The sequence below is a fragment of the Meleagris gallopavo genome, chromosome 1 (genome assembly GCF_000146605.3).
Source record: "Meleagris gallopavo isolate NT-WF06-2002-E0010 breed Aviagen turkey brand Nicholas breeding stock chromosome 1, Turkey_5.1, whole genome shotgun sequence".
Taxonomy (NCBI): Eukaryota; Metazoa; Chordata; class Aves; order Galliformes; family Phasianidae; genus Meleagris; species Meleagris gallopavo.
Window position 1 is genome coordinate 20,794,910 of NC_015011.2, and position 27,627 is coordinate 20,822,536.

Sequence of the window (27,627 nt, forward strand, 5' to 3'; positions counted from 1 at the left end):
AGGGGAATTTGAAATGAAAAAAGAAAGATATGCAAACAGTTCCAATTGATTTTCAGAAATAGTTTTCAAAGTGCAATTCACCAAAATAAACAGTGTAAAAAGCAAATAAACTTATTCTCTCCATTTTGTCTCCCTTTCAAATAGAAAAGAAGATTAAAAAAAGGAGAGAGAGAAAATCAAAGTAGCAATTCACTGCCCGAGTCAAAAGATATTTTGAAATCAAACAGAGCAGACTGATTATGCTTCAGAGCAGAGAAAAAGAAAAAATTGTAAAGATGTAATTTCAGCTTTGTATATCCACAGTCATCCATGATGCTGAAACTTAAGATTTACTGTCATGTTACTATTTCTTCTATGTCTGGTACTCTTGCTTCCACACTGTGCATTACAGCACTCTTTACAAAGATATATTTCCTTTAACTTAAAAATCTATTTTGTTTTGTTTTTCATTTTAAACCGTGTTGCAACCTTGGTATCTGAGCTACCTGTTTGAAATAAATTACCTCTCTGACTTCATTTCTCAGCCTACGTGCTGGTATTTCTCCCAGAATTTCAGTTTATAAAGTGCACTGGATCAGCTAGTGAGTTTTATTTTTGCAAGAATATATTTAAAATACTCATTGGTATATTTACAAAAATTCTCACTTTGTTATGCAAACTTCTTTATGCATCATTAATAAGACCTTAACTACCATCAATAAGAGTCTCAAGTAGAATATTTCATTAACTCAAAACAGAAAAACCAATTTCATTCCCTCAGCTAACATGTGGTTGTTCAGCATTAATGCTATTTTATGTGAAAGTAGAAGTGAAGATGCAAAATTAAAAATACTGAGACATGAGAAAGAAAACAGTGAACCAACAGTCAGTAGCAGTCCAGATCTTCAAGCCATTTGATTAAGAACAACCCAAAAGCAAGAACGATCAACTTAACTATATTAATGGTATAAAATTATTTTCAAAAGTATGATTCACAGTATTCAGCTGAGGAAAGGAAAACTTTTTGTGGAGCTGAAGGATGCCTAAAATCTCAGGGCAGGGTCACATGAGGACACATGAAAATTAATTTTAATTACTTTATGAATGAGTTAATATTTTAGTGACATCTAATAATTGCTGGAAGAGTTAAAGGAAATACATTGTCTTGTTTTTTTTCATGTCAAAAACTTGCATTAGCAACAATCTTGTAATAATATTAGCTTTCTAGGAAACCTTGATATATCTGATAACTGACTGCTCATTGAGCGGCCAGTACAATTACTAAATGGAAAAATAAAAAATAAATTAAAAAATTCAAGAAACTGGGAGAGAGAAGTATAAGGCCTGCAGGTCTGCATGAAAATTTTGAAAATAGCTTCTCAGGAATATTTGAGCCACATGCTATTTACTTTTAATCCACTTCTGACTGTCATATAATTGGAGTGAGAATTAATATAAATAGAATGTAGCATAAAAATAGAAAACTATAAAAGAAAAATACACTGGCAAAGGCAGTATTTCTAAATTACACTTATTTTCCTTAACTCTTCAGTATTAGTCTGGCTTAGTATAGCCAGGAAACTGTGTCTGAATCCCCAGTGGACTCGCATCTTACTGTGAGAGTGGTTGTGTGCCTATTTCATTTGATCAGCAGAAGGCTAAAGATACTTCCATGCTCATCCTGGGAAATAGGAAGTGCTACAAATTTCAGATGCCTTCCTTAGATACTGAGAACAGAGAAGTACTTGCTGGATCCAGCTGTCTATACTCAGAGTTTCTGATTCTAGAAAGTTAGTGTCTGATATAACAACTCCACACAAAAAAGTAACAGATTTTTTTACTCTCAGTTTAAGAAGTTATAGCCCCAAATAATCAAATCTCTTTCCCATCTGCTTCTCCAGCACAAACCTATTAGAAGATCTATCCAGCATCTTTTCTTCTATTTAAGATTCTTTCATGCCTACAATTGTTCTTCAATATTATTTGAATGTCTTCTAGACATTTGTCTTACTACATTCATAGTTCATATAAATGCCTAACATTTCTGTTCATATACTCCTAGGGAGATTAAAGCTCTTAGATCATTACTCTGGCAGTGAACTCATTTTTCAGTTCCTTGGTAAAATTCATGTCCTTTAATCAAGTCCTTTATCTAACCAATGGGAAATGTTAATACAGGCAAGATTTTATGTCTTTTAATCGCTAGGTGTGCTCTAAGTACATGCCTGACCTCCAAGAGTATAATGGATGAATTCAAAAATTTGGTAAACTGAGGAAAAAAAGCAACTGACATTCACTTTTAGTACAAAATGATTTTTTTAAAGGGCAATTAGGAAACTGATTGATGTAACAATGACAGTGATGTAGATATTACCGTTAAAATAAGAATGAGAAATATTTAAAGAAACTTCATGGCACTTAGATGGAGGGCAACAGATTCTCTCCAAAGAAGCAATAAGTATCACTGATAGGTGACCTATGTGTTCCCTTCCATCTCTTTCATGTTCATTTCTATGGTAAAAATGATGGCAATCATAAGAGTCACAAACTATGCAACTGACTGACTGTGTGTTTGATGCTTTCCTTATACTAAGCAATTAAAGCACAATGTCACTACTCCTATATATATAAATCATTGCAGGTTAGGTTTTTAATCAACTGTCATAGCAGAAGTTAATTTTGCAATAACCATAGAGTATTAGCAGTAGCTCACTTTGATTATAAAGTAAGCTTTTTGTTTCCAGTTAAATAGAAATGCAGAAATCATAAAAAATCATAGCTTGCGGATATGCCTACAAGCAAGGCCCAAATTCAGCAAGATTCTGCGGGTTATTGTGTCACACTTCACCTGTGAATTTGGCTTTGTGGTTTTCCAGTTTCACAGCTAGCCACGTCATGTAGTAAAGAAAGGAAAAAAGACAGTGATCCAGATTTTGCCAAATACACTAAAAACAATGTTGACCAGTAATCTCAAAAGCCAAAGCATCACATTCAGAAGATGTGCTGCAGAAAACACTCTTCTTAGCTTTCTAGCACTTAAGCCAAAATTATGTCAGCCAGCTCTAATTCACAGTTTAGCTCTGCTAATGTTTGCTGGCAGCATGGTGTCTTTGGTTACTGAGCAGCTTTTAAGAAGCATTGAGTCACCTTATTTTAGACCAATTATCTTGTTCTGTACCCACCTGGCAACCCTGCTGGTGTGAACTTTCAGGATAACAAAAGAAAAGAAAGAAGTGAGGTAAATTTCCTGCTATTGAAACCTCAGCCCTCAGATGTCTTTTTACATCTTATTTCAGCCCATTAAAAAAAAATCTGTATCCTGTTAAACCACTGTGGTCTTTTTCTCTCAGTCAGCTTACTATGATTGAGTAACACAATGCATTTCACAACACAAAGTCCAGTTAATAAGCAATTAAAGAATCTTTGATTAATCTCCACTGCTGTGATACCTGATTAGCTAGTTTCTGGAGGCTGAAACAGCTCTTTCTATTTCTTTTATTTTTTTCTAATAGTAGGTTTTGTTACCTGGCATGAAACACATGTAGAATTTATCATAGTTAATTTGCATTTAAATCCTTTGAAGAACTGTTCATAAAATTTTATTTTTTTTCCTGTGTTAGGAATTGTTTCCAAACACAAAACAGCTTTTCTTTGCCCACAGAACAATAATTGTGTTCCTTTTCCTTCTACTATGCAATTAAAACAGGTTATTACCAAATCAATACCCATTTCACAAAATACATCCCTTGAACATCCCTTTTGTCTTCGTTATCTAACACGTCTGACCAATGTATTTATTCTGCTTGTTCTCTGCAGTAAAAAGGCAAAATTCTAAAACAAAACCAAGCTCAAGCACAACCTCTTAAGCACAGCAGCAGGTTTGAAAATGAATGAAGCATATGCCAATCCACCTCAAATACCACAGCATGCTAAGGGCTTTACAGTCTTTACAGGGATGTTATAGAACGTGAAATACCTATCTAGAAGACTTTATGATTTGAACAAATAGAAGTATGAGTAAGTAGTTGAACCCATAATCCAACCCAATATGAAGCACCCATTATGTTAGTTCCATAACTTTTTATTAGTATTTACAGGAATTGATAGGTAAACAAATATCAAGCAACTGTTTGCAACTATTTGAGAAAATGACATCACACAATGAATGGTACTTCTCCTCCTGCGCTCCTTCTTTCTTTTTTTTCTCCCTGCTATTCTGTGAGGAATGTTGGAATATGGATTTCTGAGAAGAAATCTTAAAGAGCCATGAGTTAGGGCTATGTGGAACTGTATGAAAGGATTAAGAATGTGAAGCTTTGAGGAACTTTGTTAAGGAGGACACATGGAATGGGAGGACGATTTGCAGTGGAAAATATATTACATAACTAGGACAAAAATGGGAAGGATAGATGAGGCAAATGTCAGCTTCAAAGACAGAATGTGAACTTCCAGCTCATGTAGAGGAAAGGAAGGATAAGTCAGTCTGAGGAGATGTAGGATTTGGTCAAGGATACTGGCACAGTAAGTGACTTTGTGGCAACATCTATAAAAATTGAAAGCAAATGAGGGTAGAAAGGAAGATGTGTAAATGATATAACAAGAAACATATATAAACTTTTTAGTAGTGGGAATAGAGAGCAGTGGATAATCTTTAAAAGTGCCCTTGAAAAATTAAAACAAAATAATTCCAGGCATTCCATTGTCTCTTCTTTATCTAGTGACACTATTTCAGAGTCCACAATACACGCGAGCAGGAAATGGTTGCAGTCCTGGCCAACACAGCAAACACTTGATGACAAAATTTAAAGGGAGTAGGATTTTTTTAAAATATGATGATAAACTGAATCAAGAAAAAGACAACAAAGCCTCTATCTTCATGACATCACATATACTCTTAATCAGCACCTGGGTTTTGTTTGGAAATATCTAGTTTCAAAAATAGATTTTGAAAAAAGAAACTGACTCTTTCAGTTGTCTTGATCAGATTAGATAACAAGGCTGTAAGTTTTGGATGTGCAGGTATGTACCAACACAAGGTATTCATCCTGCCATGTAATATATTCCATTACATAAACATATACTGAAATACAAATTAGGCATAGGCATTGATCTAATTTCCTTACTAAAAGGACACCATTTATTTACAGACAATAAGAAATGATAAGCTTAAAAAAAAGTAAAAAATACTCTTTGATAGTTAAGTTTTCCCTAAAAAAAGGTCCTAAATATACAGACTCATAGGTCTTTAATATGATGAAAGATATCTATATTTGTGTGATGAAAGTGGTACCTTTTTGCATAGATGGCAAGAACTCAGGTAAACAGAGGATTCCTTGTCCCTAGTGATTTTATTATCAGCTGTAACCCAGGCCTATTTCCTTTGATGCATCCTTTGATGCATTTCTGATATTTATGCTCAGCATCTTAATTTACTCTGAAAGGTTTTCCATGTTTACCCAGAGGAGGAAATAAACAACTTTCCTGCAAATTTAAAAATCTCTTTGTTGTTGATTGAAAGATTGTCTTCCTGTCTCCTGATACACACCTTTGGCAAATCTGCTAGGCATAAGCACACTCAGACAATTTCATAGGTATGCAGCTAAGAATTGTTATTATGGATATTTTTTTTCATTTCATGGTATTATAACTATTCTGTTGTTGCTTTGTTTTTTAAATCAGAAAATATCAGAACATTCAAACAAAAGGTCTTATTGAGAGAACATGCTGATTTCATTAAAATTTAACCGAAAAAGGTTTTTTTTTTTCAGATAAAGGGCAGAAAGCCATGAACAAGATAGCAAGGATCCTTCATTGCTATAAATCCACATTCCAGTCTACAGCCAGCAATATTTTCAGAGCAACTATGAGCTACACTAGGCAAGGATTTCCCCTATGATGTGTTTTGGACCACACTTCCAAAAGCTTTGACTTCAGAAGTTCTTCTGCAACTCTGAAAACTTCTTTCAGGATAAGAAAGTTGTTTCCAGCCCAGCTGTATTGGGAACTTGAGATATTCTGCTGATACTATTTTATCTCAGTTTCTGCATTTGATGATCACTAATAAAAATCTGCTTGCATGAAGCAGCAAATAGCTTTGTGGCAGAGTTCAAGTGAATAGAGACTGGGACTTTGCTTTGGTATTCTCATTTCTCAACAACTGTTACCAATGGGAAAATAGATATCTTCTGTCATGTGGAGGTGTGTAGCAATAGATCATTACAAATCCACACCACTACTGTGACGTTGTAGAAGTCCAGAGGAAATTCTTGCTGCTTTTAGACATCTTTGTCAAAGAATGCAGAATACAAAGGGAGAAAATAAAGTGAAAAATATCCTTTCTATTTATTGGTTAAAGAAATTGTCAAAAATGTTGGAAAATGCTTTAGTTGGGCAATAAAGAATAAATAACTTTTACTGACATTTTAATAGTTCTAAGTTCAAACTCCTAAAGAATATAGTGTTTGTGGTCTTAACCCCATTAGAACATGTGGAATCAGAAATTTGTTTAAATTCATATGCAGAATTAAATGGTATGGTTAACTATTTTTCATTATATTTACCAAAACATGGGCTTTGGACAACTTAAAAACATCATTAGCATTCTGCAGAGAGTCTTTGCTTTCTGCTTGTCATCACCCTGAGGGCACTAATGGCCTGACTGTCCCTGCCCCATCTTCCCACCTCCCCAGGCTCCCTGCACCTGCCCAGGGCCTGGGAGTCCATGTTAACACCCAGAGGCCAAAAGTCCTTGCTGCAGAGATGCTTCAGCAAAGCCAGTCTCCAGGTCCTCACGGGGATCCTGCCTAGCTACAGGCAACACTGATCCAGGCAGGCCCAGCCTTGTCCTAGCCTTGTCCCTGCCTTGTCCCCAGGAACGTGCCTGGTGCCTGGGGCCACAGCTGCCCCCAGCTGTCTGAGACATGGGACAGGTCCTGGACGCCATGCATTACCATGACAGAGTCCCAGGGGAAGTGAGGTCCTCCAGGAACCAGAAAACTCTTCCTAAAGTTAGGTTTCCTTTATAGCACCTGAAAACTGATTCTCATACAATAATGTTCCAGCATGCTGACTTAAGATTTATTTAAATCAGAGTAAAGTGTCATAGTAGCACCAATCTGCCATTTGGTTAGCTGTCTTGACCTTGACGTTCCCCCTTCACTCTTGCGGTGGCACCAGGCTGCATGGCCTGTGCTATTCTAGCAGAGGAACATTATACTTGAATGGCATCTACATAAACATCCAAAATAATCCATTTTGGATAAAATTTGCAATCAATATTTGTATAGGAGTGATTTAAAGTGATTTTAAGAGTGACAAAAATTGACTGATGAGTGCACAGCTGCATTCAACAAAGCTCGAAGTAGTGGCTGGGTTGTATGAGCAGTGCCCAATTCTGAATTTTGAGTTATTTGTAGGGACAGACCTCTCTATTTTCTTAATTAATTTAAAAAATGTGTTTTCTCCTTTGTAAAAAAAAAAATCTCTCCTTAGTTCCAGTCCCCTTATTAACTGTTTTACTGTCACCACTGTATTTTTCTTTGTCTTGTTTCTAAGAATTTGATTCAGTCACTCTCATACTTGTCTAGTGACATCTGAAATGCCTGAGAGTATCACATTTGGTCTCTTGTTTCAGATTCAAGAGGAAATACATTCATCATAAGCTCTGTGTTATAACATTCCAGCCCAACGTTGATGGCTCAGATGGCCTAATATGCCTGAATTAAACTAATGTCCATAGAAGGATAAATAAGTAAATTCAGACCACGTTTTTTGTCATATCTTTTCCTCTAACTGAGCATTTTTATCTTTGCTTCTCTGGAGTCTCTTTCTGGAAAGCAGCCTTTCAGATTAAGACAGTTAACTATGTACTTTTGCACATGAAGATGTGTGAACTTCCATTATAGACATGGATCTTTGAAAAAAATCCAGTTGATGAGCTGCTAAAAACTTCAAGCCCTTGCCATTTGATGTCATTTGTATGTTCTAGAATTGTCAGAATTCTCTCTTTTGTTTCAGAATTGTTATTCCAAGATCCACAATTGCTTGTAATAACAAGAATAGACAAAACGATTTCACTTTATTGCCAGATATCAAAGCAGAATAACAAGGCAGTATACTTTACCCAGATGATTATCTTCTTGCTCCCGACCTCACCAGCCAGGCCTGCACTATTCTAAAAGGTGGATTCTTGCAGTTTGCAAAGCTGTTGGTTTTTTTTTTTTTCCTTACCTTCATTTTCCACCTTGATTGTTCTTATTCTAATTTTGTATTGGATTTCTGCCTCTGGATAACAATATAAACAGCATCTGATAGGTATTATTGTCACAGAGAAATTCAAGAAAAATATATTTATATTTATGCTCCTGTTTCTTCCCTAAGAAATTTTGAGTCCACAACACATCTTTCTGACACAATACTAATAGCCCTTGTTTTACATTTTCTCACTTTTAACTATTTGTATAGTAGCATACAATGCTTTTGAGAGATCATATTTTCTGTTCAAAACTGTGTTACTAGGGGAAATGGAAGAATGAAAGAAAATAAAAGTGGTACCTGCATGATCTATCACAGCAAAGCATAACTCATATACACAAAATGACTTTTGTCAAAGGCTAAAAGAAATAATTGTTTCCATTACAAGTCTCCATCTAACATAAGCTCTGTGTCATGGTTGTTAGGCACCTGCCCATTTAGAATGGCATTAGGCCCCTGTGTTTGCAATTGAATCTTACCTCAGGCATGTTTTTTTGTAGAGAACTGAATAACCATATGCTTTAAATCTTGATATGAATCCCACTGTTGGTGTTTATTCCTTAGAACTATATTTATCTGTCTCTTTACAAACAACCTAAAATTTTAATTGTTGGTGTACTAGTCTATTATTAGTAGCTAGAGATACTATTCATTCTGTAAAACATTTGTTATCATACAAAATAAGTGAAAAAAAAATGAAGCAACTCTTATTACTCTCCAACATCACCTGCAAAATCCTGAGTGAATTGGCAGGATTTCACTTATTGTCCCTGAGCTGACAACTGTACAGACAACATCGAAGGTCAGTCAGCAGCTAAACCTTCTAAACATGGCAAAGTGTTTAGAAGTGAAACAGAGTTCAATTAGTTAGTAGCAGAACACAATTAGTCAAGTATTCATAATTTTCTTGCTTTTGATTTAAGAGACAAAATACTATTTTTGATAGTAAGAAAGACTAAACAGAAAAAGTTACTTGAAACTATGCAGAAAAATAGGCATTTAATAGCACAAAAAGTCTCCAATGAGCTAGCTGAAGTTTTTATAGTACCTGTCACCATGGTAGCCAAGTGACTGAAACAGAAAGCCACATGCATTAGATGTATTAGATAATGGATTTTCACAAACTGTAGCTATAAAGAAAAAAAGAACTGTTTTACCTATTACCTTAGTAAAATAAATAGGTACTCCTCAAATTTTTAAAAGTAGAATGGATGCCCTAAGGAAAGTTTCCCAGGTGAATTCTTCCAACAATTCCTTCAACAGCCTGAAGCTTGCTCAGTGTTCAGTTCAGTGAACTGAAGTTCAGTGTCCAGACTCCACTCTTTGCCAGGCCCACATTCCTCAAGAACTAGACAAGGACATGGTCACTGCAGCCAAGGCTGCCTCTTAACCTCTTAAACCAAGTCCAACAGCACTACACCTCTGGTCAATCTGTCCAATACCTGAACCAGAAATTTATCATAAGTGGACTTCAGGAGTCTCCTGGACTGCTTGTCATATTGTTTACCCAGAAGATATCTGGGTGGTTGAAATCCTCCACTAGAATGAGAGCTTGAGAGCAGGATGCCTCTTTGAGCTGAAGCAAGAAGGCCTCATCAACAGGCTTCCCTTGATCAGACAGCCTGTAGTTAGATTCCAACTACCAGCTGTCTTTTCTTGCTCCCACTCCTAACTTCAACCCACAGGCTGGCAACCTGTTTATGACTGTTTCTCACAGGCAGCTCTTTGCAGTCCATCCACTTCTTAACATAGAGAGCAACTCCTCTACCTCTCCTACCTCGCCTGTGACTTTCAAAAAGCTCATATCCCTTAATCATGGTATTCCAGTTATGTGAGTCTTCCCAACACATCTCTGTGACAGCAATGAGATCGTAGTTTTCCAATTGCACCAGTTTCCAATTCCTTCTGCTTATTTCTCATGCTGATTGCATTGGTATAGAGGCACTTTATCTGGGCTTGCCTTCCAAAAACCTCTGGGAAAAATCTGAGGTTTTCCACCACTCTTTCCTAAAATGACAGTGTTCCCTGACTCTTCTCTGTTCTTCACCAATACATCCCCTTCCTCCATGAAATATGTTGCATGGCAACAAAATGTAAAGGAATATTGGTGGGAAGGTTCAACTTCTATTCCCATACCGCCGACATCTGCCTCTGATGTCACGGAAAGCATAGTAAGACAGGAGGCTTTAATTTTGAAGCAGCCATCATATATGATCACATGGATTTTAGAGCAGAGCTGATTTGCATTGTCCCAGATTAAAGTATAGGCACAGGGAATTCCTGTCTGCACATAATGCCTAGTACAGACATACCTATTTTTACTTTGGAAGCTATTTTCTCAGAACCTTTCTGATTCAGTAAATGTGCACTCAGATTTTATCCGGATAATAATCAAAGGATAATGAACCCAAGTCACACCAGTAAAGTGAGGAGGGTAAGTAAAAAAGAGCATTAGAAAGGATTTTTTGCCGTTTTTCAAATGAAACTTACATATCTATTCTTCTCAAAGATGGAATCTGTTAGTTTTGTGTGGTTTGAGACATTTCTATAATAGTGTTTTATCTGTGTTAAACATAGATCAGGGAGAACCTGATTTACATAAGCAAAAATATTTATTTAGTTATTAGCATTGTTATATCTTATCCTATATCTTTTTTTTTGTAGCTTTTTCCCTTTTCCTTCTGGTCTGATGAATTCATTTATCCCTCCTTTTTCCCATTATTAACTTCTCCTATGAACGCCTGTTATGAGTTAACATAAAGACAAGAAGGTGGATGGTTTGGAGTTTGTGTGTTAAAAGGCAAGAATGCTTGTGAATTTCTGACAGAGGACTTGAAAGCCTCCAGTAAAAAGGCATATACAGATTTCCAACAGCAGTGTCTCCGTACTTCCTGAACACAGCATCACTAAGAAATTTGAATTCTAATTTTTTCTAAGTAATAAGTAAAATCATAGCTTTGATTCTTTCCTCAGAAGAGGTAGTTTCTTTTTAGCCTACCTTTTATAAAATGAAGTACACTTAGGCTTAATTTTAATTTCGTACAGAAATCTGTTGTATGTTGTAGCACAGTCTCTAGTCATCCATCAAAAATTATGGGTGTTTCATTTAATCATATAATTAAGAATATTATTGTGTCTCACTCAGCTATGTGTTTTTCTCCATGCTAGTTAGTTCAAGAGGATTAGAACAAATACAATGCAAAGAAGCATTAAGTCAAGAAGCTTAGAAAGAGAAAAAACAGAGTTCTGGTGGGTGTTCCTTTGAGCACCATCCTATGCAGTTCCTCTGCACAGTAACTCCTCCGGTGTTGTGGACTACAAAGAAAATGAGGGGGTGGCTAAACAAGAAGAGGAGAGAAAGAGCTCTGCCTTAGCATGTTTATCTTCTATTCAAACTATTACCTCCACTGAAAAGAAAGAAATTAGAATTAGTTTAGTACAAAACTATTTTTGCTGAAACTACCAAATGTGAAATGTGTGCATGTGCCCATACATGTTTGCCTGCTTTGTGTGAAGGAGGCTGTGTGCCTTGGTAACCGATGTAAATAAAGAGAAAGAATAACATTCATTACTACAGTCTTCAATGCTTGCAGTATAAAACAGCCCTGCAGAAGTCCAAGGACAAGGAAACTATCAGAATTCCCGTGAAGCATATGAGCCATGCTCTTCAGCATGTGCTTGCTGCTGCTGTGGTATGGTTGCTAACCCTAGCCCCTCTGTGCTTCTTAATAGCCTTCAGGGATTCTCTGCTCTTGGTGATTTCTTCTGGTCTGCACAGCCTCACTAATAGAGAGCATGCCCATGTTCTCACAGCAGCAATCTGTCTCTTTAGGGGAAAAGTCTCTGTGCTCATTTTGTTGCAGATTGCAGCTTGTGCTATCTATAAAACCGAAAATGAGAGAAGCACATAGAGCCAAAATGCCTAAATACAACAGCCAATATAATACTTAAATGTCACTGAAAGACTAAACCACCACCAAATTTGGAAGAATATTAATATTTTTTAGACTTCTAACACTGAATAGACTTCTATCTACTTTCCTGGTGTAGGCAGAATTTGCTTACATGACAGCATCAAACAGTCCAATGGTCTTTGGGATTCACAGATGGTAATCTCTCTCACAGCTCGCTTGCTTGTAAGATAAGATTGCTCAACCTATACATACAAGGAGAGGAGGTGTCTCATATTTTTATTAATACAGTGATCACTGTGGTATCAGGACAGTCCTATTCTTCCTCTGACTGAGTTATCACACAATCAAAGATCCAGATTACTGGTTATTTATACTAGAGAAAAGGTTCTCTATTTTTCAATTTGTTACTCTTATTTAGTCAATAGATGTGACTCATGGCTGAATCAAGCAGAATGTTAACTCTTGTTCCAGTATAAAAAGAAAGGGGCTGATACTCAATTTAGAAAAAGTTTACTTGTATTCTTAAATAGTTAAAGTGCAAAATCTGTGTTGCCAGACAGAATATACCTATTTCTAAAAAGAAAGAGAACTGTCATCACAGCTGATCTGTTATCCACAATTGAAAGTTCATGGAAGAGAGATATTTAGAATATCTGGTACAGCTTGCTATACCAGCAGAGCACATTCACAAAATCGAGAACCAGAAAATTTTGAAAAGGGCCATTTTCCGTTTTTTGTATATATTTTCCACTTTACATTCTGTATTTTGTGTATTAGTTTCCTCATGTATTTCTTCTAACATTATAATTTGTACCTTCATTTCATTTTTAAAGAATGTTCTTAAAATTACATAGAATCATAGATTCATAGAATTATGGCTTGGGTTGGAATGGACTTTAAAGATCATTTAGTCCCAGGCCCCTGCCATGGGCAGGTTGCCACCCACTAGATCAGGCTGCCCAAGGCCCCACCTAACCTGCCTTGAATGGCTCCAGGACTGGGGCATCCACAACCTCTCTGGGCAGTCCATGCCAGCACCACACCACCCCCTGAGTAAAAAATGTCTTCCTAACATCTAATCTAAATCTCCTCTCTTTTAGTTTAAAGTCATTCTCCCTTGTCCTATTACTATTGAACTATGTGAAATGTTGGTCTCTGTCCTGTTTATAAATTCCCTGAAGTATTGAAATGTTGCAATTAAGTCTTCCCAGAGCCTTCCCTAAGCTAAACAAGCCCAACACCCTCAACCCTTCTTTGTAAAAGAGGTGCTTCAGCCGTTTGATCTTCTTCACTCCCTTCTCTGGGGCCTCACAATAGCAAAGTAGAGGAGTACAATCACCTCCTTTACCCTGCCAGCCACCCCTCTTTTGGTGCAGCCTAGAATATTGTTCACTTTCCAGCCTACAACAACACACTTCCAGCTTCTGCCCAGTTTTTCGTCTATCAGGACCCCAAGTCCTTCTCTGCAGGGCTCCTCTCAAGGAGCATTTCTCCCAGCCTGTACACATAACCCAAATGCAACACTTTGCACTTGGTCTTGTTGAACCTCATTATATTTTCATATGTTCACTTTTCAAGTGTGATCCAGGTCCATCTGGATGGTGTCCCTCCCTTTTGTGTCAGCTGCACCACGCAGCTTGGTTTCATTAGGAAACTTGCTGGAGTCGCACTCAATCCCACTGCGTATGACATTGATGAGGATGTTGAATAGCACTAGTCTCAAGATGGACCCTTGGGGGGACATCACTTGTGACCAGCCTCCGCTTGGACATAGAGCCACTGACAACAACCCTCTGGCTATAACAATCCAACCAATTCTTTTTCTATTTAGCAGTGCAGCCCTCAAAACCATATCTCTCCAATTTAGAGATAAGGACGTGGTGTGGGATCATGTCAAAGAACTTATCCAGATCCAGGGAGACAACATAAGTTACCTTCCCTTGTCCACTAGTGCCATCAGAAGAATACTTTTGTAAGGACATAGATTTACTCCTAGAAAATGCAACATGTACATTGTCTTGTGGGGTTAGTTTAAAGCACTTTGTTACAGTCAGTATTTCTTTTGTAGATTTTTAAACTGTCACTTATGTCAGGACTAATAAGAGTTAGCCGAGCTTTGTGCTTTGAGAAGCTTCGTGCAGCACCTTTCTCATTATTTTTGATTCCTCTGAGGATAGCAACACTTAAAAAACTATTAAATACAGAACATTAGAGAAAACTAAAATGTTAAAAAAAGAGAAATCCAATGCTGTAGTGACATCATAATAGCACACTGTAGATTTCTAAGAGAGTGTCTCCAGGACACAGAGTCAGAATCTGAAACAAGAAATGCTTCTTTTCCTTATTCCGACATTTGCAATGGTTTGAAAATGCTGTGTTGACACCAACAATTAGCTCCTTGAAGAGGAACACAAAGGACAGTCAAGCAAAACCTTAGCCATTAATGTAAGCACACAATTTTATCCAGTAAGATTGTCCATTGATGAAATAGAGATCCTCAGAGGAAAATTTTTATGCTAAGTTTTTTTTACAACACTCAAGGTAATTCTTGGCTATTTCTATTGGTTTGGCCAGCAGTGGGCTTCTGATAGCAAAATAGTCTTTTATTTTCTCTTTCTAAATAGGAAACTTTTCGTCTCGTCTTTATTGATTTGATAAAGGGAAGATCTGAGCTCTATGCAATTTTGGCATATCTTAACCCAATAATAAATCTTATAGCAACAGTGTTGATAATGGGAAACTTAAGTATATCTGAAACCTGGTAACAGCAAAATGTGATTCATTTATACCAGTCTGATTCAGAGTGCCAAGATTTTTACAGGATTATCTGTTTTTCTCTGACCTGTCAGCTATTATTCTTTCAAAAGCATCTTGAGCTTTTTTGAGCAACTTTTGGTTGTCTTCTGCCCTTTTGTTTGTTTGTTTGTTTGCTTTTTCTCTGTGATTGAAGCCTGAATAGTGCTGAGATTGCATGACGATTAGTTCATTGAACTGTGAACTTTAGTCATATGTGATTGAAGGCATTAGTAATAAAGCAGCAATATATGACTTGAAATGACTCGAACTGCATCACAATAGAATAAAAGTTCTGGAATAATACAATCTATCTTAACAGTTCTCTGAAGTCAGTTGTTTACCATCCTGAATCTTTTAGCTGGAGCAATGTTTTCTGACATTGAATTTGAAATTTCAGTCTGGTTATCTATAAAAGACTAACTTTTTTTAGCTCAGTATATATAGGAGGTGGTAACCTATTAGACATGTATACAATTTGTCCAACATATATATTGGCTTGAACATGCATACTGCATTTCTACTGTACAAAGTAAGATAAAATGAATGATTTCCTATGATTGAGCTTTCTTGCTTCATGTTTGATAGAGAACCGTGTAACTGAAAATGCTTTTTTTCTTTGTTCAATATCTGCTACAATACCAGCTATTGAAAAACTCCTCCACTGTTTCTCACTGCTTTCTTAAACAAAGAAATCAATGATGGCATGTCAAAAATCCATTTCTGGAGCATTTTTTTCCACTCACCAGCTTCCTTCTCTCTCAAAGATTTGTTTCCTTTGTTTGCCAGCAAAACTTACTGTAACAAAGATGTTTAGTATTTATCATTTGTGACAGGAGGAACAAAACTTAACCAAACTCCTGAACTAATTCTGGATGCAAAGCTCTTATGTATTTGGACAATGAATTGTCAGGAGGGATGGGATATATGGTCTTGGCATTTGTTGAGCAACTGATAGCTGACTGAAATTTTAAGTAACTGAGACTGCATAAGCTTCCTGGCAAAGCAGCTATTCAGTGACAAGCTTACCAAGGATAATTCTGGATAATTCATTTAGACTAGTTATGTTTTCTTGAATCAGCAAGTGCTGTATCACTTTTTCAGATCAGTATACTCCTTCCTAGCATTAAGTTACTGGGCTTTGGCTCAAACACTTCAGGAAATTTTTTAGTGAAGACTACTATGTAACAGAATATCTTGAAATCTGCTGTTCTTACCATAATTCTGGAGTATTTACACATGTGTTATTGAACCACCATAGAATTATATTCAAAAAATGTTCCAACCATGAAGGCTGTCTCAGTAAAACTCTCTTGCTCATGTGACAAGGTCTGCTAGGACTGCTGGTTATTTTCACTTCTACCTGCCATTTTTTAAAGAACAGATTACATTTTTGAGATATGGTTTAAATGAGCACAAACAGTAACAGCATGTCGTCGTTCCATATAGTGGATTCTGTAAATATTTCTGATCTAAATAGTAACTTAAATCTATTCAAGAATAAATGCTGTCAAATTATCTCTTCTGGGAATTCATTGAAATTAGTAATTCACTGAAAAAGTAGGCTGAATATGACCAATAAGTAAAAGAATCTAAAGAAAATCTTTAGCTTCTCAACTGCAAATGCTGGAATCTTTGACTAGTGTTTCTAGTAGCAACCCCTAAAATGGAAGTGCTGCCATTAGAGGTGAGACTTATAATTAGGAGGATATAGGATGCTCCATTCTCACCTCTGGCATGTAGTTGTTGATTTTGAAGGAATGTAGTCCCAGATTTTCAAAAGAATCCAATAGATTTTTAAGTCCTGAGTAACTAAATTAATAAGTAAATCCTTTTTTTTTTTTCTTTCTGATCAATTTCCACTGATTTCCTTAAACGTTGTGCTGCTTCTCAAATCAGCATCAAAAGATAGATCTGTACTTTTCTGAGGAACATTTCAAGATTACTCTCCAAATCAATCTCTCTGATCTAACAGATAATGCATTGTGTAGCATGACTCAAGGTTCAGCTAAAGACCAATTCTGGAGCACAGCCAACAACTTCTTGGCATTTGTTGACTTGGAACATTGCCAGTGTACAATGCAAGATGCATACAGATGTTTCTGGAGGCAGTATGAAGCTTGTCTATGAGGCAACTCTTTTCACAGGGCAAATGGATTTGGAAATGTGTTTCCCTTATCACATATTCTATAACTAGTGGCACAGAGTATCATGCTGGAAATATAAAATATATAGATTCAAAATCAGTATCTTCGGTGTTTCTGTCCCATATCAATTTTCCATCTTCTTGTCAATTAAGAAGAATTACTGCAATTCTAAACTGAGGAGGTGACTAAGTAAGTGCTTAAATTCATTAAAGCACTTAAAAATCTTGCTTCAGATATTAATACACTTGGTTTCACTCTAGTACATACTCAGTTTTTCCGGTACGAATTTTGCACCATTTGCTTTGTAAGTCCAAATGGATGGTTTTGTCTAAGCTGAAAACTTTGCATATAGATTTGATGTTCAGTGTAGACCTAGGTGTAGATGCTTTAAAAGTTATGAGTAACAAGTAATAATCTGGCCTTATACTGGGCTGAGTTAAGATAAATAATGCTGGAGAAGGCAGACAGTGGTGAGTTAAAAGAAACAGAGGTCTGAAGTTCAAAAGGTATGCTTGCAGAAAGTTATATATACAACTTAGTATAGAAGGTCATTTTCAGACCAGCATAGCTTTATGATTAACCAGGCTTCACACAGTAATCACATGACCTGAATATTGGTCAGAGCAAGGCTATATGCCAGACAAGTAACTCTATTGTTTATAGCCTATCAGCAAGTATATTTCAATGAAAGCGTGTGCACCTTTTTATAAAGCAGGCTATGATTCAGGCATTTTGAATTCTAACTGCTGGGTAGTTAAACCTAACTTGTTATTGCTTAAGTATCAAAACACCCAGATAAAGCTATCTGTCCAATAAATTCTTGTCTACATAAAACTGACAAACCTGACAGACTGTGGCCACAGAAAGAAATGAAATACCACTTGTACTGCAGGTCAGTGGATGAACCGAGGGTCAGTCAGTCAGCATTTGGCATCCCTGATATTTCTGAAAACAGGGAATTCTGTGGGACAGACAGAACATAGTAGGAGCTAGCATACAAGTCTGAGAGAACTCTGCACTGTAGAATGTAAGGGGAACATGTAAAAAGCTTTATGCATATACTTACTGTATGCATTAATTACGTGTATTTCTCCCAAAACAGATAGAGATAGAAATAGATGGAGTGACAAAGTGTCAACGGTTTACAGGCTGGTTTGGCCCGGTTCTGTGACTAGCGGGGCAGAGGGATCTGTGGATCTGTTCCTCCGGAAAAGGGAAACAGGGAACCCCAAAATAATTAGAAACAGCAGCAATGGCCTGAGGAGAAACAAACTAATTTACTAAGTATAGTATCAGAATGCAAGATAACACACCATAATACAATATAATTAGAATTGAAGCTAATAAATCAAATATAATGAGAGAATGTCCGAAAGGTAGATAGGCCTCACCACAATGCTAAGGTGAGATGTGCAGTCCAGTTGAACAGCAGGGAGACGGGAGGATTGCCGACAAAGAAGAGCCGATGAAGAAGAGCAGATGAAGAAGCGCAGACAAAGAAGAGAGCATCAGGTGACCTTGCCAGGAGTGATATCTCCTCTCTGACCACAGAGTCCCCTGGGGAATGTAGTTCTTCTTCTCTTCCAGACAAGTACCCAGAACTTGAGCATTAACAGTTAAACTCCCAGTGCACTACATGATGTTATGATGTGAAATACCGATAACCAAAAATCATAAAACCATGACACAAAGATAAAAAATGGACATTTTATATACAGTGTACAAACAAAATAAAATACTGAATATGTGTATGAAGCTTTTGAATTAATACTTTCTTTAGCAAATTAATAACAAATTTAGGGGGCACAGAACAGGCTACTAGAAAAAAATGGCCTTTAGAACAATACTTCAACTGATATTACAAGCACTTTGCACTTAAAAGCCTATATCACTGATCATAAAAGACTAGGGATGAGCACTTGTGAAAGTGAAGCATTTCTTATATTGGAGGCTTTGTTTCTACATAGCTTCATCAGTAACGAGATCAAACAAGGACTGCAAGTAAAGGGAGCTTGCATAGCACTGCCCTGATTCTTGATGGACTTTCAGCATTTGGATTCTCACTGTGACTAAGTATTCATCCTTAGCTGATAGGCCTTAATAAGAATTGAAAGCACAGCTGGCACCAGTGTTTGTTCATGATGGCTCTGGATCTCAACAGGAGTTCAGGCAATCTCTGCCATAAATGAGTCTCTTCTCACCAGTCTCCTGAACAACCTGCTGCTTCAGCTTGGCATGTTCTCACAAACAGTAGGAAAGGCCTCACGTGATATCTTTGTTTCTCTGTACACATTTGATCCATCAAGTCTAACTTCAAGGCAGTATTGTTGCTGAAAGAGAGACAGTAAACACAGAAGGACAAACACCAGAGATTTGGATTTACCCTAAGCACATCTGCATTCTAACACTGTATAACCCTGTTTATCTAAGTCTGTCTATCTTATGCTTTCAAATTTAATCTTAGAGTGAACTTGTTCTGGTTTTCTCATGGAACACACACCCTCAGTAAATTTGTGGATGACACCAAGTTGGCTGGAAGTGTCGATCTGCCTGAGGGTAGTGAGGCCTTACAGAGGAATCTGGACAGCTGAATAGCTGGGCTGAAGCCAATGGGATGAGTTTTAACAAGGCCAAACGTCAGGTCCTGCACTTTGGCTGCAACAACCCCAGGCAACGCTAGGCTTGGAGCGGAGTGGCTGGAGGAGGACTGCGTAGAGGAAATGGACCTGGGAGTATTGATTGATGCTCAGCTGATCATGAACCAGCAGTGTGCCCAGGTGGCCAAGAAGGCCAATGGAATCCTGGCTTGTATCAGGAACGGTGTTGCCAGCAGGAACAGGGAAGTGATTGTCCTCCTGTACTCAGTTCTGTTGAGGCCGCACCTCGAGTCCACCTGTGTCTAGTTTGGGGCCTCTGTGTCCAGTTTTGGGCCCCTCACTGCAAGAAAGGCATTGAGGCCCTGGAGCGGGTTCAAAGGAGGGCAACAAAGCTGGTGAGGGGTCTGGAGCACAGGCCTTATGAGGAGCAGCTGAAGGAGCTGGGATTGTTCAGCCTGGAGAAGAGGAGGCTCAGGGGAGACTTTATTGCTCTCTATAACTACCTGAAGGGAGGTTGTAGTGAGCTGGGGGTTGGCCTCTTCTCTTGTGTAACTAATGACAGGACTAGAGGGAATGGCTTCAAGCTGTGCCAGGGGAGATTTAGGCTGGATGTTAGGAGATACTACTTCTCTGAATGAGTGGTCAAGCACTGGAATGGGCTGCCCAGGAAGGAGGTGGAGTCATTGTCCCTGGAGGTGTTCAAGGAACGTTCAGATTTTGTATTGAGGGACATGGTTTAGTGAGAACTATTGGTGATAGGTGGATGGTTGGACTGGATGATCTTGAAGGTCTTTTCCAACCTCGGTGATTCTGTGATTCTGTAATATTTTGTGAATTATTTTGTTTGTTTTACAGAGCTGTAATCTGCCATGTAGAACTTTCCTACAATACTTCCAAAATCTTCCTTGAAGATGGAATCTCCTGTAAAATATACAAACTGCAAAAAGCAAACACATTTCTGATGAGTCAGATTAGGAAATACAATTTATGATGTTATTTCCAGGACAGAATGCTTGTATATACAAACACATAGAGAGATACTCATATTGTTACACAATTCATGTGCAAGAAAAGTGCTAATAAATAAAAGAGGAATGAGAATCTGTATTTGAAGCAAGACAGACAAATATTTGTCGGATTTCTTTTGACCTTTTGGTGCAAGAATCCTTTAGAAATTTTAATTAAGCTTCAGAACATTCTTCTGAGGTATTTTTTTTTAGTTATTTGGATCTTACACATGGAAAGATAAAAGTGTAATGCATTGAGATGACTGACTCAAATTCCAAGGCAATTCAGAGGAAGATACAATAATAAAACCTTAACAATACTTATGGCCAATTTAAATGTTCAATAACTTAAAATTATTTACCTGATTGCTAATTAACAAGTGGCCTGAAGCTGTTTTATTCTCTCTCTTCCTAAAATCTTATCTGTGTCATTGTGGACTCTTGCAGATTAATCAGATTTGACTGTAATTGCCAGCGTTCATGACCTGGTGAAGCTATCTAATCACCTACATGCAGATAAAGCAAAAGGACAGTTTGTAAAACAGGCATCAAATTTTATTGGATCTTGAATGGTTGGATAGCATCTCCATGGTATAAAAAAGCATACTCCACAATTTACCAAAAAAAGAACAGATGTCTGATTTTTAATCTTGTTAATATGCAACCTTACTGGTCTTGTAACAATCCAGAGGAGAACATGTTAACCTCTAACAATCTGCTATAAGGTGAAAATATTCAAAAATAGAGGTTAACAGTAAATTGGAATGGAAATAAATTACCTCACTGAAATATATATTCCATATAAGTGACAGTTACATAATGAAATTAAGGAGAGAGTTGGGGTGTTTAGGGCTAGAGGAGTGGGATGGGTTTGGGTTTCAAGTGTTATGCTTAGTGTAGTTGGATAGATCATTTATTTGCTGCAGCAGATCAGTTGCTTTATGCAGCTAAGCATTAACATTCTCTGATGGCAATTCAAGGTAATTCTTTCTTCCATGTTCCTGAGGGACTGAGCAGCTGAAGCTATGGGAGGAGAGAAGGGTGAAGGACTGCAACAAGAATAGCTAAAAGAAGATTGCAAAAACTTTGAATAAAGCAGTGAACTAAGTCATCTGTATGAAGAGAGTAAGATTGTAATTATTCTGAAATGTCAGAATCACTAATGTAGATAAAGATTCTTAAATGCCAGAGGTGAAGAAAGGGATTGTTTACATTAAATGTACTGGCTCTACATAAATTCTTATCTCTACAACATGCCAATTCTTGCTAGATTTAAATTTTATGCAAGCAAAACAATACTTTTATTACTTATTTTATCTGTTAATTACATTTTCATAAGGAATTGAGAAGAGTAGAACCGCTGCCAGCTGATGGAAAATGTTGAGTGTCATGGCAAAGATAATTCCTGTGATATAGGAGGCAAAAAAGGGCCAAACGTAGGTCAAATTTGAAAAATTATCATCCTATGCCTTTATTAGAAAGCTATTTTGCTCTTGTATCATGAATTCCATGTAAACTAACCGTGTATTTTTATACTTATTTTATGGAAAATATATATATTATTGTGGAGTTTATTTGGCTTCACTAGCTAATTACCTGATGTCAGGGATACAAAGATGAAAAAGATGGCTAACAAAGACTTTGGGGTTTTTTATTTTTTTATTTATTTATTTTCTTTTTAAAGACTATTGCTCAGTAGCTCTGAAACAGCAGCCCTCAAAAAAAAAGAAAAAAAAAAAGCCTTCATGGATGTGAAATTTCACATGCTTGAAAGGAAAGCAGAAGCAAAACTCAGCTTCCTTATAACAAACTGCACAGAGAGAGATCTACATGTTATAGAAACCTGTGCACCTGGCACTTTTCTGATCAGAGTTTTTACCAAAGGAGCAGCCATGAACGCAAGACATGCTGTGTCCTTTGCTTTTTTTTTTCCAGGCAGTAAATGGCCATAAATAGGGAGAGCCTTTTCAGGTTGCTTAAATGTTGCTTTAATGATATCAGTGGCCTCTCCAGAAAACTGTCCTGAGTTTTAGTCACTTTGCCACACAGTGTGCATTTGTGTAATGGAGTTGTTATTATTTCACTACTGATAATGAAGGGTCTGCCTTTGCCAGTGCCTAGATACATACCCGCTTATGGTTACCTTAAAGATGTTGAAAGCTGATTGTATTCAGCATAAAGAAGATTTAAGGATATCCAGAATAAATATTAGAGTGAAATGAAAAGCAATATAAAGATTTGTGACTGAATGCTGGCTCATGAGAGATGGACACTTAAGATAAACTACCACCTTGTCTTGGGTATTGATTTTTGCTAAATCTGAATTGCTCTGCTTTGTTGGATTTATGCTGGCTATTTAAAATTATGTGAATATACTAGAATGGTTATATAGTTGGCTTTACACTTTTTTTATTCTGTTTTTACAGATGGTTTAAGCTTGTAAAAGCCATTATGTTTTTACTGTATGGTTCTGTTGATAGCCTGCTTGTTGTCAAGGACCACAGATGGTGAATGCTACGTATTTTTCCCTACTTTGGAATCCAGATTTTTCCATCTTTTTTTCTCTGTCATTTGCAAATCCTGAATTAAATTATAGTGGTGAGTTGCAGTGATCACTCGATGTGTAATTTAAAGATCACACTTGTGTTTTCAAGCATTTCTCGCCTTTTTGAGTGGAGATTTTTTTTTTTATTCTGCTGTGTGGAAGTGTGGCTGCAGAAGACCTGCTGCCATATGCTTTGGGTAGTGACCACAAATTCTTGTAAGAGGGGTGGATATGTGTATGAGAGAGAGCAAAAATGACACCTATATGAAAATGTCTTCTCAGATTTAAACAAGTGGAATTGGTTAATTTAAGCAACATCTCTTTTTCAAAGGGAGTCACACTTTGTATCAATAAAATCAAATAGGTAATGTTGTCAGTTTCAAGGCCCTGAGGCATTACCGGGCCTTATGGACCATGAAGCTACAACAACCTTTTGACTTCATAGAACTGCAATCTACACTCTTAATGGAGGTGTCAGAACAAATTAGAGAACAGTTCAGGAGTCATCTATCAAAAGGGATGTTTAAATGACAAACTTCTGGGATGTGTTAATCCCAGAATTGCAGAGGTTGGAAGGGACCTCAAGTGATCACCAAGTCCAACCCTGCTGCCAAAGCAGTTCCCTATGACAGGTCACACAGACATAGAGCTACTGGAGCACAGCAGAAGCTAAAATCATTGATGAATGTGAAAGGTAACAAGAACAGCTTTCACAGGCACACCAGCAACAAAAGGAAGATGAAGGAAGACATGGGGATTTAGTGACAAATATATGGCTGAGACAATCAATGATTATTTTTGCCTCTTTGTTTATGGGCAAGGTCTGCTCTCAGGTTTCCCAAGTCCCTTCAAGGGGAAGTAGAGTCTGAGGGTGACAGTGATACCTTCAATTGAGGAATATGGAACTAGACACCACTTAAGCAAACTGGATGGACACAGGTCCAGGGAACAAGAACGGATGCATCCAAACGTCCTTAGGAAGCTTGCCAACATTGCAAGACCTTTCTAATCCTTGAAAGGCTATGGTACCTGGAAAAGTCCTGCAGCAAGCCCAGACTGCCAAAGATGTCACTTCACTGTGGAGGATGTGGTGGCAGGAGTAAGGTACAAGATGAAGGGTGCAGGCAAAAACAGGAAAGGATTTGGGGTGGTCCTGTGTGGAGCCAGGAGCTGGACTTGATGATCCTTGTGGATCTCTTCCAACTCAGGATATTCTGTGATGATCAGCTCCCACTGGGGTCTGCCCTTACTCCTGAGGCCCAGGAACCTATTTCAGCCCAGCCCGAGGTTGTCAGCCTCTCACTAGGAAGTGGGGCTGCCCACAGCCACTCACATGAGTACTTTGGGGCCTGGGATGGGCCCTGGCTGCTAAATCTGGAGAAGCCCCCATCCAGCCCTCATGACATGGGATTGGAGTCCTCTGTGCTCAATGCAATAAGAGAGTTCACCACTGTCTCAGGAGATGCTAATCTGATTAAAAGACTCTCACCTTGCTTAACGAGGTGAAATTTAACCACACTAATTAACCTGCAGGCAGTGCGATAGTTGAAGGCTTAAGTAAAATGAAAGAATTTGCCAAGTGCTATTCTTCTATCTCACTGCAAAGCATAGGTGGGTGTCTGGTTGAAGCAAAAATACATGCAGAGAAAAGCAAGGGAGTATTACTCAGTATCGGACTGCCTTCAAGAAAATCAGCTGCAGAAAGACTCAGGAAAGATATATGAGGGACATCAGCTACTTAAACCAAAATGTTATAAACTTTAGTACTCTGAAAAACACTTTTTGTGAGATGCTATGCAGCAATAATCTCCTAGAAAAAGTATTATTCTATGTCTCTTTAATGTTTTTTAGTTTAAGCTGCACCACTTCTCTTTACCCAGCTCCAAAAGATTAAATTCTATTAAACAATTAGTTATGCATACATGTTTTCCATTTACTGAATTATTTGTCTTCTGAGTTGTTGCTTTTCTTTTTCCTACTGCTAATCATCAGAGCATTTTCACTACTATGATTTTAAGAAAAAGTAGCAACCCCTAAACCAATATTGACATGCCCAGAGAAGTGTTTTCAAAACTACTAATTCCCTGGAAAACCAGGCCACTTTTAAGTGCTAACATATGGATTTTTTAGAGCTTTCAAGACAACCTTAAGCATTTTAACAAATGACCTGAATTTACATATTGCTGAATTCTAAATACTATTCAGAAGTGTTGTTTACATCTTTGTGATTTGCAAGTGACTTGGGACAGTTTATGCCTTGTTTTTGCATAGAACATTTCACAGCACAAGCTTTTTTTGAAACCTTTTGGCTCACTTCTGCTACACAGTTTGAAAGACCAAAGACATCCTTTACCAAAAAAAAATTGTAATCCCAATAAAAAATGATTCCAAATTAATACTATCCTGCACTGTGTAAAATTAGTAATTCCCATGATTTCTGCTGTCATTTTTCACAAATTATAGTAATAGAATTACAAATGAATTAATGATTGAAATTATTATACAATAATCATTGTTGTATCTTCTTTTTTAATTACTCTTCCAGAAAGGGATACAGGAATTGCTGGTGAGTGGAGATGATTATGCAACAGTGGGAGAATAGGTAAAGATTCTCTTGTCTTTAAGAAAAGAGTTTATGTGTGAAGAAATCTACCAGTGAGTGTCCCATGTAGATCTGAATCCTATCAATTAAGAATAGAAGATGTAAAAGTTATCTCCAATATTCTAAATGATATTGCAAAATAATACGTAGTTGAAAAGTATAAAACAATCATGTTCAATAGCTGTATAAGTTGCAAATATGAAATGTACAGAGAATAATAACTGAACAGCGTTTTGGAGAGCTGCATAAGCAATAGTATCTGCAGATGGCAGAAGCTGACTGAAGACCGCAGGAATTTTGTCAATTTTGCCAACTGGAAATCTGGTCCAGTACATTAAAATTTATCATGACTTGTAATTTATTCTCATTACCAAAGCTTCTAATTCTCACAGTGGAAAAATGTGATTTTTTAAATATGGTTGAGTATTTCCATAGTGGAATTTAGATATCACTTAGGTTTTCTACTTGGATGGATGAGAAGGAATATTTTGAATGCATAAAATGTAATAAGCTGATGGCCTCGTGTTTCCTGAAGGCAATTAAAAATCTGTACTCCAAGCTATTGGTCTCAGGAACTAACTTAATTGCTACAGCTGATTAGTGAAGTAGTCATTTGAAATTACCTAAACCTAACAATTCATTGTATTTTACAGCTAATATTACTCTATGTATTCAGATAAGGATAATTTGGCTGCATTTGTGCATGTGTAAAGATTACAATTAAAGATCAAGAACGTTCTTTCTTCTTACGAGTTTTTCAGGAGACATTTCAGGTCAGCAGTCAGTGACCCAAGAGTTATTCTGCTTCCCATTCTAAGGCCTGGGTAGCACAGGAACATACCGTAGGTGTTTTGGAAATATTTGTCCACATGCCTCTCCTTCTGGCTTTGAACACTACTGCTGTGCCACTGTATGTATCACCAGTGAAAGTAAAATTCTATGAACTAGTGCATTATGATTATGTATGGTGTTGAGATAATGGGAACCTGTCTGTTTTGCCAGTTCAAGATCCCAGGTTTGAGTTCAGATGAAATAAAAATGTAAGGCATTTTACAGGCAAAAAGGTTATTACTGTCACTGCTCTGCCATTGTGTATATACTTCTACAGTAAAAGAGAACGTGAGCCAAAGTTCTATGGCCCTTAAAGCCTTAAAATCATTGAGTATATATATTAATTAGAAAGGAGATGGTGGATGAACAGTAAATGAAGTAGAGAGTTTAGGCACAAAAAGATATTAAGCCATATCTAATGCAAGTGTTAATGAGGCATTAATTTAGTAAAATTTAACCCCTAGTTTAGGGACATTATGCAGTGTTAAATACACAACTTACTTTAAAATAGATCAATTTACTCTGCCAGATCTGCACAAGTGAGAATGACTAATAGTGTTATATTTTTCTGTTGACAGAATATTGAGAATTTGAGGTGGTGTCATTTGGATAGTTCACTGCTGAGTAGAAATGGAACAAAAAAATTCAATAAAAAAGTTCATCTTGACTTGCAAGTAGTTTTTAAAGACTTCATTACACAGCTATTAAAAACCAATTTTTGTCCATATCACGCCAGGATTTCTGAAGGGTTGTACTACTCAGCAGCAAACCAAGCATTTATTAGCTGGTTGTGAAGGCATAATTCCAAGAGTAATCATTTACACAACACGTTTCTGTCACCAGTTAATCTATAATGCTTTTGGCTGATACCTAACAGTCAAAAAATGGCAAGGCTGGTAAAAGGGCTGGAAGGCATGTCCAATGAGGAGAGGCTGAGGACACTTGGGTTGTCTATTTAG

General features: G+C 37.2%; 1 long non-coding RNA gene across 1 annotated transcript; it reads left to right on the top strand.

Moving 5' to 3' along the window:
• Positions 1–14,426: 14,426 nt before the first annotated feature.
• On the top strand, positions 14,427–27,397 carry LOC116216578. The gene is made up of 3 exons (XR_004159649.1): positions 14,427–14,591; positions 25,781–25,837; positions 27,247–27,397. It is a non-coding gene; the product is annotated as an uncharacterized LOC116216578 (long non-coding RNA).
• The last annotated feature ends 230 nt before the right edge of the window (positions 27,398–27,627 follow it).